The 15,313-nt window shown below is 38.4% G+C and overlaps 1 protein-coding gene across 2 annotated transcripts in view; it reads right to left on the reverse strand.

The window, feature by feature from the left end:
• Positions 1-15,313, reverse strand: part of mfhas1 (multifunctional ROCO family signaling regulator 1) — a 49,117-nt gene that overhangs the window by 5,158 nt on the left and 28,646 nt on the right. The window lies entirely within an intron of this gene.

Raw genomic sequence — 15,313 nt, forward strand, 5'->3', positions numbered from 1 at the left:
TAGGACATAGTAGTTTATAGATTAATGATTCTGAAGCAATACAAATTGTTAAAGAGTCTTACTTCTCACAGGGGACATCTGCTGCCAGACACTGTGATTTAAACCGATTTTCTCTGCCTTTAGTAAAGATAGCAGAGCCAAGCAAAGCAGGATGCAACCTTATGCCATGTCACAGCCCTATGTAATACTGATTCTTCTCAGCTGTATTATTAATTGTTTTATCAGGCAAAGGACACCCTTCCGAGGTTATTTACAGTATTTCGATCGAACAAAAGCACAATACATTTTGTTCCCAAGCATCAAGGAAGCAGTGTTTTTTGTATGCTATTTCTGTTCCATCAGAAATGGTCAATTGCTTTGTGTTGCTTTGACACATTCAGGATGAGTCAATGTTTTAAAACTGAACAGATCAGTATCAATACCCCCATGTGCTGAAGATTTAAGACGAGTTTTCATTCAAATCTGTCATGACTGAGCTAGAAGTGTGATGTGATCAACACTTACAGTACGTAATGACATTTTTATTTCCCACAGCTTGTGGTTGGGTGTTCTACTGCATACATATTATCTCTATGCCATATGCACCTATTTTAAAATAACATTATGAATATAAACCGTTTTAATAGAAATCTTAAATTATTTTTTCAAGGCTGTATAGTGAGTGTGAATTCTTACAATGTACATTTACAGAGAAAAAAAAATCTACAGTTAGTTAATATTCTCAGAGAGCTCACTTGGGGGCGCCAAAATACCATTCTCGTTGCAATGAACAATTGCCTTTTTTCTTGTTTCTTTAAACTTTAAAGGAAAAAGAGGTTATCAGTATTACACAGAGTAACACTAGAAGAGAGAGTTTTAGGAGTACAGTGTTTTTTGTTCAAAAGGGAGTCATGGTTCATGAGAGAGTTTCACGTGTTGGCTTGAGACTGTTCATGACTAGTTTACTTAGGGTGGGCAATTTCCTGGCTCTGCCCTTAAGCTATTTACACAAGCCACTCAGATGGAACATCACATGCTGTAACTATCCTAAGATGAAAAGACATTAACTACAGCCAAATCATAAAATAACAGCATCTTACATGCTGTGTTCAGTTCATAACACAGGCTACCACAACTACGCTGTCACCAACTGTAGAACGTACTTTTCCAAAACCCTGACACAATACTGTTATTAATACAAAAAGAAAGCTTTCAAAGTATTTTTACTGTGTCTTTTTCCATAAGGCAGAAAAGTATTTTAGAAAACCTTTCAAATATCTAGGATTTGCATAAAAACAAATGTACTTGTATTGCATTCTGTTCAGCACAAAGTAGACACTTTGCAATTCAAGTGCAATGCAGTTTTACTAAATGTGTTTGGGAAGTAGATGAACAACTGAATTAAAGCTACTACTGTGCTATTTCCGTAGTCAATATGTTTTGAACTTAGAAATCTCATCAAGAATGCACCGAAAACATTTGTAATCTTTTTTGTGATATTCACAGATATTCAGTTTTCACCACTTTGCTGAAATTGATTTTAGGCCCTAAGGATTCAACAATCTCAAATAGCTTTAATGTTTTTATTGTACATTTCACAATTAAATTAAATTTCTTTAAAATAATCAAACTGTGCCTCTAGAGGATGCTAAATTCTGAAGACAGAGGGTGAACCCCCAGGTTTCTGTCAAACAGCTTAAAAAAAGAAACGGTATTATCAGCAAATAAAAAAATATCTTTGAAAATGACTGCCCCAGAGCTGTATATTATTAATCCCAGAGCTGTGCTCTTCAGTTTGACTGATGCTGTAGCCTGTTGGAAACTAGTCCAGGGCCAAAATTAAAGCGAAAGACCATTACAGGTGATTCAATAAGCACATCATCAGTACAGAGAGTTTTTTTTCACAAGCTGGACATCAAATGCACAGAGAACTTTAGAAAAACTAGGCCTCACTGCAAACAACGAGTGTTTGTATCTTTTACAGCAAGCTGAAAACGTATTCAGTTTGAACCATAAAGTTGTGATTAAAAATATTCACTTTAAAAAGTATCTATACATCAGCTGTAATTAAAACAAAAAAGACACATTATTGGAAAGGTATGAATACATTTGCACTGTATATTACCATCAAGTGTCTCATCACTTACCCGTAATTTACATCTCTGTACTAACAAGGGACAGGTATCTGCCAAATCTTTGTTCTAACACAAGAAAACTTTATAACTCAGCAGTTTTATTATTTATGCAGTGCCTGGAAATCTAATCTCTCTCCACCCTGGCACAGATGAATGGTTTCACAGAAGATGCACTCCACCGTAGAAAACGGTTCATTCAGAGCAGGATGAACTTTGCTGTACTGTATTTTCAGCTTCGCTTGGTGCGGCATGCAACAACGCAGACAGTTGGCTTGGTTTAGACAGGACAAGAAAAGCTATTGTGCTTTGGAAGAAAAGGTCCTGGATTCTAAGGCGCTGCAAGTTAACACTGCACAAAAGGCCAGGAGACACAGCCTGCTCTGCTTTTACAGGGTTTGTAAAGCCTGCAGTTTTCTTGATGCCATCTTTCAGTTAGTTGTAAATCTATATTCTGTTAATTTTTTATCGATCTGGGGCACTATAATATTTTATATAAACTCAATAAGCTAATGCAAAGGTTGCATATGAATTTATACTCTAAACAAATGATACAATAGACACAGTAATATATTTAACCAATTATCTTTTCTGTTTTTCCTGAAACCTGGAAATGGTAACTGGATATCTCACACATATACTCCATTTCTTTTCCTCTTGGAACCTCTTTTATCTTGATATCTCTTTTAGCTTGATTTTCAAGGCCTCACAGAGTCCATTAGTTACCTTCTGGGCCATAACAAGGGCTGAGGCAATTATTTTTGACGCATCCCTATCAGAGGCTCCTCCCAGATATGGTGCCTTCAAAAAACTGTTGTGAAATCCGATGCTGATCAAGCTTTTAGATGATCAAGTAGCTAATGGGTTAAGGCTATTCTCTATACAATTTTAACAAAGGCTTTGTACTGTAATGATGCAGATATGCTTCCTTGGCCACAGTACTGTATATGAAGGAAGCCAGAGGAGGAAGTGCATTAATGCAGAGGATACAGTGGCTGCAATTGGCCAATTTACAAAACAAGTGATCTCTTCTTTTGGGGGTTTCCGAGGAAATCAAGCAAAGTGTATTTATTAATGGTGAATCAGACTGCCAAGATAACTACACAACATGTGACCACTTTCAAAACATCTGTCCTCTACATCGCAAAACGCATCTGGGCTGTTGACCTTCCAGTTGCTCCCTGCCTCAGCAGAAGGACTTTCCTGACATTGGATATCCCTGCATTTGAATGGCAATTGGACAAAGGTGTCTAGACCACACAATACAAAACGGATTAATGTTTAATCAACAACAAAGCAGCGAGTAAACATAGAAAGAAACCATGCAAGGCTGTGCAGGGTGAGATCAGGAAAATCACATCAAAATTCAGGGAAATCTCCACTTTAACATTTGGATTTTGCAAATATGGTGCGTAGTGGAAGGTATAGGGAATGTAGACCGAATATTTAAACTCAAGGATGAAGATTTCCTAAGATACAGTCCCTTTTGTGAGGGAATAGGTAGGTACACATGAAATAGATTTTGTTTTGGAATGAGGGCGATGGTCATAAAATTATATTTAGAATGTCAATAGCTTCCATGTTTCTATACAGATAGCTAGGTAGATTGTCTTTGTAAATTTAAAACGGTCTAGTTGTCAAATCCTGAATAACTTTAAAGTACTCCTAAGGCAGAAGAAATATCACTTTCAAACTGCGTAACTGTGCTCATAATTTGACTTTCCATCAGCCCTTTGGGCACCTAAAGATTCTTGCTTACAAAAGTGCATCACAGGAATTTTTTATGTCATCATTTTCAGGATATTATATTCTTCAACAGCCACAACAGGTGTTGTAAAAAGTGTTCTCCTCCTACCAATATTATGAAATTGTGATGTATACAATTTATTTTCAAAACTAAAACGTTTTATTCAAAACTATGACAATCAAACTGAATACGTACATATGAAGGTGGCTGAATATGAGCGAAACCTGAAATGAAAATAAAAAGTGAATTTTCACTGACTTTTTAAGTATTCAGCCTTCAAAGTCAATACTTGATTGAAACACCTTTGGAATTACTGCTCTCAGTCTTTTAGAGAGGTAATGCAATGTCTGCACATTCATCCAGCAAAATCCCTCCATTTCTAATGGATTCAAGTCAAGTCTGTGACTCAGCCACCCCAGGACATTTAAACAGGCTGTAACAAGGGGTTTAACTTGGTTTAACTTTCTGTCAAACCTTTGGATCATTATCTTGCTAAGATTCTCGGGCGATTCAAGCAGGTTTTCCTCTTGGTTTCCTCTGTACTATGCTCATTCAGTTTCAGATGCTTCTTATCACTCTGTTCACTCTAAAGTGTAGTATCCCATATTCTACATTACAAGATGCTTGATATCTAGAATGATGCGACAGGGTTATGTGCAGTGTTGAGCTTGCACCAAGAAATTACACTTTGCATTAAGACCAAAAAGCTTAATTTTTGTCTCACCATAAAACCCTCTTCTTCATGACTGCCATGTATCTCATAAGTGATTGAAGATTAATCTTTTTCAGTAAGGGCTTGCCACTTGCACATAGAGGCCAGATTTGCAAAGGGACTGAAATATTCTCCACGTGTAAACAGTGATTTTCATTTGAGATATAAAACTCTGGTGGTTTTCCAGACAGACAATAACTAGCTCAAGCATCAAAGCAAGAATCAATAATTAATTTTGTTATTGCTACCAGGTATTACAATGTACTACATTCCTTCATTCCAGCTGAGCAATGCACCAAAATGACCTCATATTCCTTATTCCAGGAGAGCAATCAATGCCATAAAAGGAAAGACACATTTTTACTTTGTTGCCTTTGTGATTTTGAAAACAAAAATCCTAGTTCTAGCTCATGTTGACAGCAGACTTCCTGCCTTAAGGAACCCCTGACAGAATTTGCACCGTCTTCTGCAAAAAATACAACTCCAAGGTCAGTCTATTCTCTGCTGAGACATACTGACCAAACAATGGCATCCATGGTTTCAACTGCTGACTTCCTTCCTGCGATGTGAGCCCCAGTTGTGAACAAAAGCAATGCTCCAGGGCTTTAATTCACATCCTGGTCCTTTCTTTTCCCAAATGACAGAAACAGAAAGAGAGCAAGTGCAGGTGCTTGAGCCTTCATTTTCTGGGACATTCTGTGCTTTCACGTTGATCTACAAGCACACTTAAAAATTTCCAAGAAGCAGATAATCACCGTTTGCTAACAGCTACCGTCTAAACGCTGCTTTAAAAGGACAAGGCGCAGGTTTTCTGTTAGAAGAAGGAAAAGCAAAACATCTCTGGCTCCATAAACCATATGAAATAGCAAACTTATTACCAGCTTCTTTCTACAGATCTACGAGAGGCAAAAAAAAATTGTCTGATGCACTGGTTTTGCCTACTTCCCAACCAGCCCTGGAGAGTAACCAACGGTTCACTACACCTATTCTGCCTGATTTGCAGATTTACAGTTTTTGCTTTGCTTGCTGAATTCCATGCAAAAATAACTAAGAGAAAAAAAAAAAACTTCTAGGGAGGCTGCCGGGAGGAAGTGTGCAGGAAAAGCAAATTAGGGTTGTGCTTTGGCTCTGATCATCCCAACCAGTGAGAAAACCCTGGCAAACTGCCATGCTGAATGCGTCCCTCAGAAAGATGGACAAAGGACACCTATAACACCCTCTAACACCTCTGAAATGCATTCTGCTGCAAAAGGTGAAACTAGAATGTACTCTCTAGATATAAATAGGTCTGGCATATGAGAACTGACCTTTCTGCATGGTAAAGGAAACTGATACTTTCGCTAGTAATAGAAAGTGTTTGGACACTGACACCAGTCCCCACAGGGAAAAGTGTGTACGATCCAGTACAGGAGGTGTGTAATGAATGCAGGGTGCAAGATCTCATCTGAGAACATAGAAAATTAGCAAATTAGCAAATTAGCAAATTAGCAAAGCACCAGAAACCAATCGCACATCACAACCACAGCCTGCAACAATTCATTCAGTTCAGCTGGGGTTGTTACAGAATGTGCTTTCTTTGTCTTTGCTGAAGCGTTTAATCTGGCATCCGGAGAGTGAATTTAACAGGAAACAAAATAAAATATCAATTATTGCATTGATGTATTATTGCTGTTTATTTTTCTTCTGGTCTGTCCAACATTTGATAAATGCATATGGTTTTATCATTTATCATTAATCCATGTGTATTAAAACTGTAATTTGTATTTGTGATTACTAGATGAATATATGCTAAGTATAATATGATATCTTTTCTATTTTTTGTGCAGTTCCATGCATATGTTTGATCATATTAGAACAAAAAGACTTTGTATTCATCATAGGTATTTAACTATGCAGTGCTGGGACAAATTCATTTTTCATTTCAAAGTGTAAAAACCATACAGCTGATTGCATACCGTAATACTCTGGGGCAATAACTGCCTCAAGTCTGTGACCCACTGAGCTCACCAAACACTGTAATCATCTGAGATGCTTTGCTACAGCCACTATGAGTTCTTCCCTGTTCTTTGGGTGTTCTTCAGTGGTTTCTTCAGCATGTATAATACATAATTAAATAGGGAAAGTCACTCATTGGTTGCACTGGCTGTATGTTTTGGGTCATTATACATTGCTGCAAGGTAGAGCATCACCAAATATAGTAAGTATGGAAGACATTTGCTTCAACAGAAGTAGGCAAAACATCACTGGAACCTTCAGATGTCATCAGTTACATCAGCAGTAATGACAAACCAGGGGCTATTCAGCCCATCAGTGCTCCTCCTTTCTATATACTGTACATTAAGCCAGTTTTTCAGAATCACACTTAGGCTTCCAATAAATTCCAATTATTATTATTTATTATTTTATTATTCCAATAAAAGAAAGATTGTGTCATTTGTTTTAGGGATTTTCCTTTTAACTAGAAGAGTAGGGGAATGATTATAAAGGTGATATTAAGTACAGTATGATGTTTTATTTGATTTTAAAGAATATAATACCTTCTATCAAAATGTTTCACAATGGAGAATTTTGGGTGTGGCAAGATTTGTTACTCAATCTCGTCTTTGCTTCTGGTTAGTCACTACATTGTTACAATGCCATCCTTCTTGCATGTAAACCATGCAGTGCTAAACTCTTGCTTGGCTCTCAGTTTTACCCAACTGCATGTAAAAAAGTAACCACTTCAAAACAGCATTTAACGTTTATTTCGTAATTTCCAACAGTGTGAAAAAGACCCTACAAATGCAGGTCTTTAAAACCTGTGTTCTCAGCCATAGCGGTCTCAAGAATCATTCTGAGCCTCAGTGAGAGATGTCCCTGCAGGGCAAGGTGTAGGGTGTAATGGAGATGTAACAGAATTGATGTACATCAATGTAACAGAAGCTAATGCAGCTTACTGCATCAAAGCAAGTTTACCTGTAAAATGTATGTTGCAGTCAAAGGCTGTAAAACTTTGGTGGTTGACAGAATACTTAATTGATTTCATTCTTAGTTCAGAATAGACAGTTTACAATACCAAAGGAAGAAAAAGAAGAAACCAGATGATTCCATGAAGTAGACTCTGGCAAGGCCTGTTAAACAATGGGTTGCTCTCTTTTTCTAATGGCAAAACTCTTTTCAATCTCTTGATGACAGATAAATGATTGAAACATTGGCTATTTTAACATAGTGAGATCTTTAAGCAAGTGAGGTTGATAAAACACTGTGCAGGCGTTTATCAAAACAACTCCAAAAGGCCACAAAAGAAAGGCTGAAGAGACAATCTGGCCACAAGCCTAACCATCTCGAAAGCAGTACAAGCACAGTCATTCCATTCATCAGCCTCCCAAGCTGTGTTGAGAGTCCAGTGGACTGGATTTCTGCAGTGTTTCGCTAGGTGATTAGCCATGCTCTGCAGATCAAAGTGAAGTTCCTGTCAGTCTAAGCAACTCCCCCCCTTCATACACAGAACAAAAGAGAGAAAAAAATGCTTTCATTTTTCCTCTTTCCATCAGTGTTCTGGTCAAACTTCCTTTGCTTTATGCTGTCCATTCTCTGGAAGGCAGAACCCCCCCCCCCCCAAAAAAAAAGCAAATTGCAAATTGTAAGTTTGCAAAAGCTGCCTGCTATGTTGTTCTGAGTTAAGGGGAAAAAACTTGATGTTATAAAACTAATTCAGATGATACTACAGTATGTAACTATGATAGCAAAAGTTATATTATCCTGCAATGAAGGCAATTACAACTTTCAATATTAGACTGTTATTGCACTGTCATACTTGGAGAATACATTGGCTGCAGTACTTTCACTTAGCAATATTCAGCTCTACCAATCTGTCAGAAGTGAACTTTTCCCTCTAATATAGGGGTTTTCAAAGGGATGGGCCACGTTATAAACTCTGTCTGACAACTTAGTTTGCTTTGGCAGGGACTACTTCCAAATGCCCATACTTCAAAGTAAGCTACATTAAATGGTTTAAAAGCGATAAGTGTCAACATTGTTTTGTTGATAACTATCTATTGTTGACAAGTCTGTACAGTCTCAGGTAGCTAAATATTTGGCTTTCATTTTTCTGTTTGTTTTTCACATGCAGCACCAAGTATGTCTTCTGAATATGTGAAATGTATTTTAAAAATCGAGTACTTTAACATACATTTGTTACACATGAACTACATGATTCACGTAACATGAGAATGGCACCAATGTGATCTGTCCATGGGAATTTGCAGGGAAAACAGATTGTCTCAGTTAAATCCTAAAGGACACATCAGTTTATGTACAACAATGCAATACAGCTCCAGTGACTGTGGTTACTCATTCTCTCATCTCAAGCTACAAACACCTCATTTAAGGAGCTTTTTTGACACATTTGGGTGGTGATATAGATTAATTCTTGGGACTAGACACACAGGGCCCTGTTGAATGGGCTTCCGTTATGTGTTCATTCTCAGTCATTTCTCTCCAGAAAGACAGACAACAGGAGTAATCTTCCATTGTCTTGGATTCATCTTTGAATTCACTTAGTTATGAATCTTCCTTAGCTTTAATTAAAAAATACCCTGGCATAAATATGACACATACTTCAAGAATGTAAAACTCACAAAAACTCTAATACCATGTCAAATGGCCCAGGGGTGCTTGCCTAATTATTTACGAATTTTCCCAAAATAACTAACCACTGATTTCTACTATTGAAATACTACTTAAAACTTACAAAGTAATCTCAGTCACAATTTTAAATCATCTTACTAAAATACTGACATTCAGTCTAAGTATTTTAGTAACCTGGGGTCACTTTTTTAGGGGACTGTTGAAGGGAACACTTTCCTTTCAATTTTCTTTTTCTCCAAGGCAGTCTGAGATACTGTAGTCACCATGGATAAAGGAGTACCGATCCAGAGGACCCCCATGGAAGACACTGCTAGGAACCTCAGCCTCCTGAAGTCATAATGAAGACACGGGCTAACGGGTCAGGCGGGGCTCCTGTGGTAAGAGCCACAACTACTAAGTGAGCTACAACCTGCGTCTGAGTAGCTGCTGCGTGCTGAAGGTATTAGTTCAGCTAGGGGATTAGCAGGACAGAGTGTTAAGCACAGCTGACTGCTGGCCTGTTGGATTGGTGAGGAGAAGGAGAAAGTGGGAGGTGAATTATCTTTTTCCATACAACCCTGACTCAGCCCAGGTCACCTCAGCATTCATCAGTCCAGAGAGGGGAGAACCTGGACCCCCCCAGGAGTGATGGGGACCTCCTCTCTCCAACACCTCCCACACACACACAAACATGCACACAGCTTAGTGCCTATTTCTCTGAGTGGTACACAGCAAGATGCTGCAATCAACTTATATAACCTAACAAGATTTCCCAACAGCTGTCTGATTTCCACTCAAAAGACCTTGCCCTGGAATCTACTGAAGGAATGTAAATTATTAACAGAATGATTGTTGTATTTCACAGGCTCATTCATTTAGCAGATGGACTGGCCTTAAAAGTGTCCTAAAGAGTGTGTGAGAGGGTGTTCACTTACATATTTTTGCTATTTCAACATAAATTGTTTTACTTGACTCTTACATTAATTGCTTTATTAGTGAGGGGTGCCTGTAGTGCACTACGTGTGACTGCAGTAGAGAGTGTCGGTGTCACACAGCATCCAAAAGCACAACTCATGAATCAGATCTGACATGAATGTGTAACTGTGTTCAATGTAAAAAGTCTGGAAAAGTACAAAGTGTTACCACTTCAATACAATCAAATACCTGCACAATAATAGAACAATTAAAAGAAACTGATTTCAGTAATCTGCTATTGTTATAGCAGATTACTGAAATCATTAATTTCAGAAATCATAATTAAAAATACAGGATATCAACACAAATTTATATGTAGAAGTGGATGGAAAAAAATAGATCACATAACTATAACCACCCCCAAAACAACCATCTTTATCCAGATTCAGTAATTTTAAGAACATTATTAATTAGGTTAATCCTCTGTGAATAACAGTTAATTCAACACATATCTAACATGGGCAGCTTGTAAGACTTGTAGCTTGAGGTCCTTGTGCCATAATTCAACCAGTCACTGTACTGGGTGGCTCTTAAGCAGCAGAAGTCAGTGGTGATGAAAACAGATGTGTGTTGGCTTGGCGAATTGGGTTACCATAGAAACCTCACTGTAAGGCTTGGTGAACATGGCTAGGCCACAGGCAGGCTGTTACAGCCCTCAGATTGAAACAGGCAATCCTCTAAGGAGCACCTGCAAGTTTAGATGTTTGCGGTTTATCAGAAGCCTAGGTTGAGAAGCCTGAAGATTTTCCTATGCCAATCTGTGATTCAAATTGAAAGGCGACTAACAAAACCCCTCAGCTACAGATGCAGTTGTTCAATTAAAAAAAAGTTGTTTTAATTATAATTGGCTGAACATACTGTAGGTGTTCCTGTCGTAACAGTCTTGGTAATTTTGTAGGATACGGTCTGTACTTTTCACAAAGCATTTTTTGTACATTTTGTTTTGAAAGAGATTTTACAGAATATGGTGGGTGTTTCTGTCAAATAAAATAGGCTGCTATGAATCAACTTGAATATAAATAAGATTTAATAAGCTTCTACCTTGCTAGAGCTCATCAGTGAGGCATGGGTAACTAAGACTGGAGAAACACACATATTTGTACAGTTTTGAAGGAGATCTACTGTGGATATTTCTTTCAAAGAAAGTAGATTACTAGGAAGCATGGGATTCAATTAAATTAAGCTTCAATTCAGTACATTTTACCATATAGAAATATTATTACGTATAATATTACATTTCAATTGATTAAAACAATGGCATTTAAAATTAAAGAAGGACTGTAATCAAAGTTTTATTAAGTAACCAGCTTCATATTCTATACAGTACTTTCAGAGAGTGAAATTAAACAAAAAAGTGAAGACATTCCCTATTATACCAGATTCATCCAACTTCTGAAGAATCCAAACTACTTAAATTTATACCCCTAGGTGAGTTCTCAATGTTTACGTTGGCCGCTACAGCACAATAATTACAATCCATACACTGGCAAACCTCTCATGGCACAAGATGGGCTGCAAAACAGTGCTTCAGGTTTTGGTTGATGATAAAGCATGTTTATAACTTCAACAGAAACCACAGTGCCAATAAAGAGATTTCAGCATCATAGAAGCCTCAATTGCATTTCTGCTGGAAGTCACCCCAATGTACTACCAATAGAATTCTGGCAGTTTAACAACCCACTGTAAGCTTATAGTATGTTCATCCACCCATTTTCTAACCACTTTACACAATACAGGGACACAGGGAAGTCTGTCCTGGGAAGCAATAGGTGCAAGGTGGAGTACATCCTAGGCAAGACTCCAATCCATTGCAGGGCAGACACAGCCACACACATACATACACTCACACCAGAGCCAGTTTTCGCAAAAGCCAATTACCCTACCAGTATGTCTTTGCAGGTGCCCCGGCTAGCTCTGTTGGTACAGCATGAGACTCATAACTAATCTCAGGGTAGTGGTTTGTGTCCCACGTCGGGCACCAGGTCCTCCATGTTGGAGGTTGGGCACAAGGCTAACAACCCTGTCCCGTAAAAACCAAATGTTATGGTAACAGCAACAGGTTGTTGCTGCCCCTGAGTGCCGGAATGCATAACGGGCAAAGATCCATCCATGTCTTTGGACTGTGGGAGAAAACTGTATGAATTTACTCCAAGTGGTCAGAGAACATGCAAATTCCATGCAGAATTAAACCCAGCCCCAGTGCTGCAATGCTATTCACTGTGCCACTGTGCAGCCCTTTATAGTATGTAAAGATGTTAATTAACCTTTAAAAAGTCCAAAAAGGTCGGGAAAACCTGAAAATAAAAAAACAATTCACTGCAAAACAACATCTCGTTTTGCTCAGAATTTCTTTACACTCAGCTCTCACACACACGTTTCCTTCTGTTCCCTAGTTCTGTTGAACTTATTAAATGAAAGAACCGGAGAAGCTGGCCTAACTCACTGCAGAACCGACAGACAAGAAAGGAAGTAGCCCTAAAATTAGCTCTTCCTACCGCAGCAAGAAGAGACAGCTAAAAGCTCACACATCTGAAATTCCCAAAGGTGCTACAGTTACAGAGTGTGGTTTTCTGGAAAAGGCACGGGGAGATTTTCAGTGCAGAAGCTCTTAATATGAAGCACAAATAGAGTAGCAACCCACTTTTACAATTCAAGTCTTCAAGGGCAGCAGCAGTTTATATAACCAACGGACAATGGAAGAATAAAGTAAAGATCAATTAAAATCAAGAGCATGTTCTAGCTGGCCATCTGTACTGATCTTGTCCTTTTAGGATACTTTGAATAAGAAATAACATATAGATACTTTTGTGTGTAGAACACGATGCACAATTTAAATTAAAAAGCAAATTAAATTTGCTGTCAGGTATCAAGTATTGCTGTGGATGGTTTAAAAATAATGTAGTGGATACAGGCAAATGTTGACTAAAGTTCTTGTGTACATGGAGTAAAAATGACCCATTCTGGTGTACAAATATAAATGCATATGAACCTCTCAAGTAGGGGTGCCATTTCACACAACATTTTATGGGTGCCCTCTACCTGAAGGGGTAGGGGTGCTGTTTGTGAAGTGGGAGGCAGGGTGGGGTGTTGGGTGGGTCATTATTTGTGGTCAAGTCATTTGGGGTCTTTCCCAAGCAGTTATTCATAGTGAACCAGCCCCAGGTGCCCCTCACTGCCAGCTACAATTCTGGGTTTTGCTGCAGGCAAAATCAGTTGCAAAATAAAACCACCCACCTTACTGCCTGTAAGTCTCGTTATGCCCACAGCGAGCAAACGGCACAAGCCACTAGCTTTGAAAGAGGTCTTGTTCCTTCTTATAGATAAAGTGAGCAAAGTGTTGAGACTATTGCATCTGCTACCTTGCAGTTCCAAGATCATCATTCACCAGGTGCTCTGGCTTTTTCCCATCTCTCAAAGAGATGCTGTCTAGGTTTATCAGCTAAATCAACATCTAAATCGTGTTCAAGAGGAGAGCAGTCCTGCCCTCAGCTCCAACCTTGGACCTTGTGATTGTAGTATAAGTTCTGATTTGCTGGACCTCTTATCAGTAGTAGAGCTTTATGAAAATGGATGGATGGGTAAATCCGCTTCCTGACAAATAAAAAAGTTCAAATCAAAGGCAGTCTGGCTAACTTAATCATATTAATTCCATTATAAAAAAAGTTGAGGCTGAAGCCAAGAGGATGTCACCTTAACATGAGGAGGAACGTCTTTTATTCAAGGTAACACCAGTCGCTTCTCCCTTGAAGGTGCAGCAGGAGAAACACAGGGAGAAGTAAGAATAGGATTCAAGGTCACTGACCCCAAGTCAGAGTCATGCCAGGGGGATGGAGGTGACGCTCTCCTCTAATCAGTCAAGCCTTCAGCTCTGACGCCTTAGTCAGAGTGCACCCTGACAGCACAGAGGAAATTCCATGGGTGATTTCAGAGGCCACAGCCACAGACCAGGGAATTCCCTGTCAGTAAAGCCAGCCCATGAGGAAAAGCCAGAGCGTGACCCACAGGCAGGCAGGCTTTCCAATCTGTCGCCAGCAGGCAGACATTTTCAGGGTGCCCAGCTGGAAAAGGAGAGCTTCCATTGTGAGTTTCAGAAGTTTTATGCCTTAACATTAGACATCCAAGAACTACCAAGCTCTTGAATCTTGAAATAGTCTGCAGGGTCTGCAAGGGTTATGTTAAGTTTGTATGACGTATTGCACCTACTCTTGTGGAACATTTAAAAGTAACCAGAGCTCCATTACAAACAATGTAATAAGACAAAACTATAAGTCTACATTGCAGTAGAAAGGCAGTCGTTGAAATTCCAGAGCTGTTAAGCATACAGGGTATTTGAGTGAAAAAATATGAAAAACATTATTTTCCTCTATAGCTAAAAACACTAACAAGCAAGGTTAACAATTTCCAGGGTAAATTATTTTTTTATGCGGTTACTGTTTATTTTATTAGCTGCTGCTTCCAGGATATGCCTGTAAACGTTTTTGCACCAGTACAAAAAGTACACTTTTTTCACCTTTGCATAAACTCTACTTATTTTCAACAAAATAGGACTACATCATTTTTTTTAGATAGGCCTATATTGCACATCTGCTATTTCTCTGGCAAATCATTGTTCACAATAGACTAATAACCCCTTTTCCTTTATGCAAATCATAACAACCACATTTTTCTGTTGCAGAACCATTTCATTTTCTTTCCTCATTAACACAGATGAAGCAAAACCTAGTGCTGGGATGTGACAAATATACAGCACCTGAATGATCTTCTTTGCTAGAAGTCTATAGTAAGCATGAACATTTGCAGTAATTTTCAAGAAATAATTACTAGTAAGTTTACATCCTTTCAGTTCTTAAGCTGAATCTCAGTACTAGTTTCCCCTTTTCCACATGTTTAATAAAAAAATAAGTCAAAGTGAAAAGAAGAGCAGAAGATAACCATATCCAACATTACTGTTATGTTGACAAAAGCTCGATCATGGCATGCATGCCACAGTTAAATGCCCACGTTTACAAAGCACATAACAGTGTTGTCATAATCACTTACATACAGCAAATTACAGTAAGTCTATTTTTACTTTTACAAACTACAAATGCAATTTATGAATAATAATCAAGAATAATACTCCCTCTAGTCTAAAATGAATAAAAAGTCTTGGATTTGCAA

This window comes from Atractosteus spatula, chromosome 3 (assembly GCF_055471065.1).
Source record: "Atractosteus spatula isolate fAtrSpa1 chromosome 3, fAtrSpa1.hap1, whole genome shotgun sequence".
Lineage (NCBI taxonomy): Eukaryota > Metazoa > Chordata > Actinopteri > Semionotiformes > Lepisosteidae > Atractosteus > Atractosteus spatula.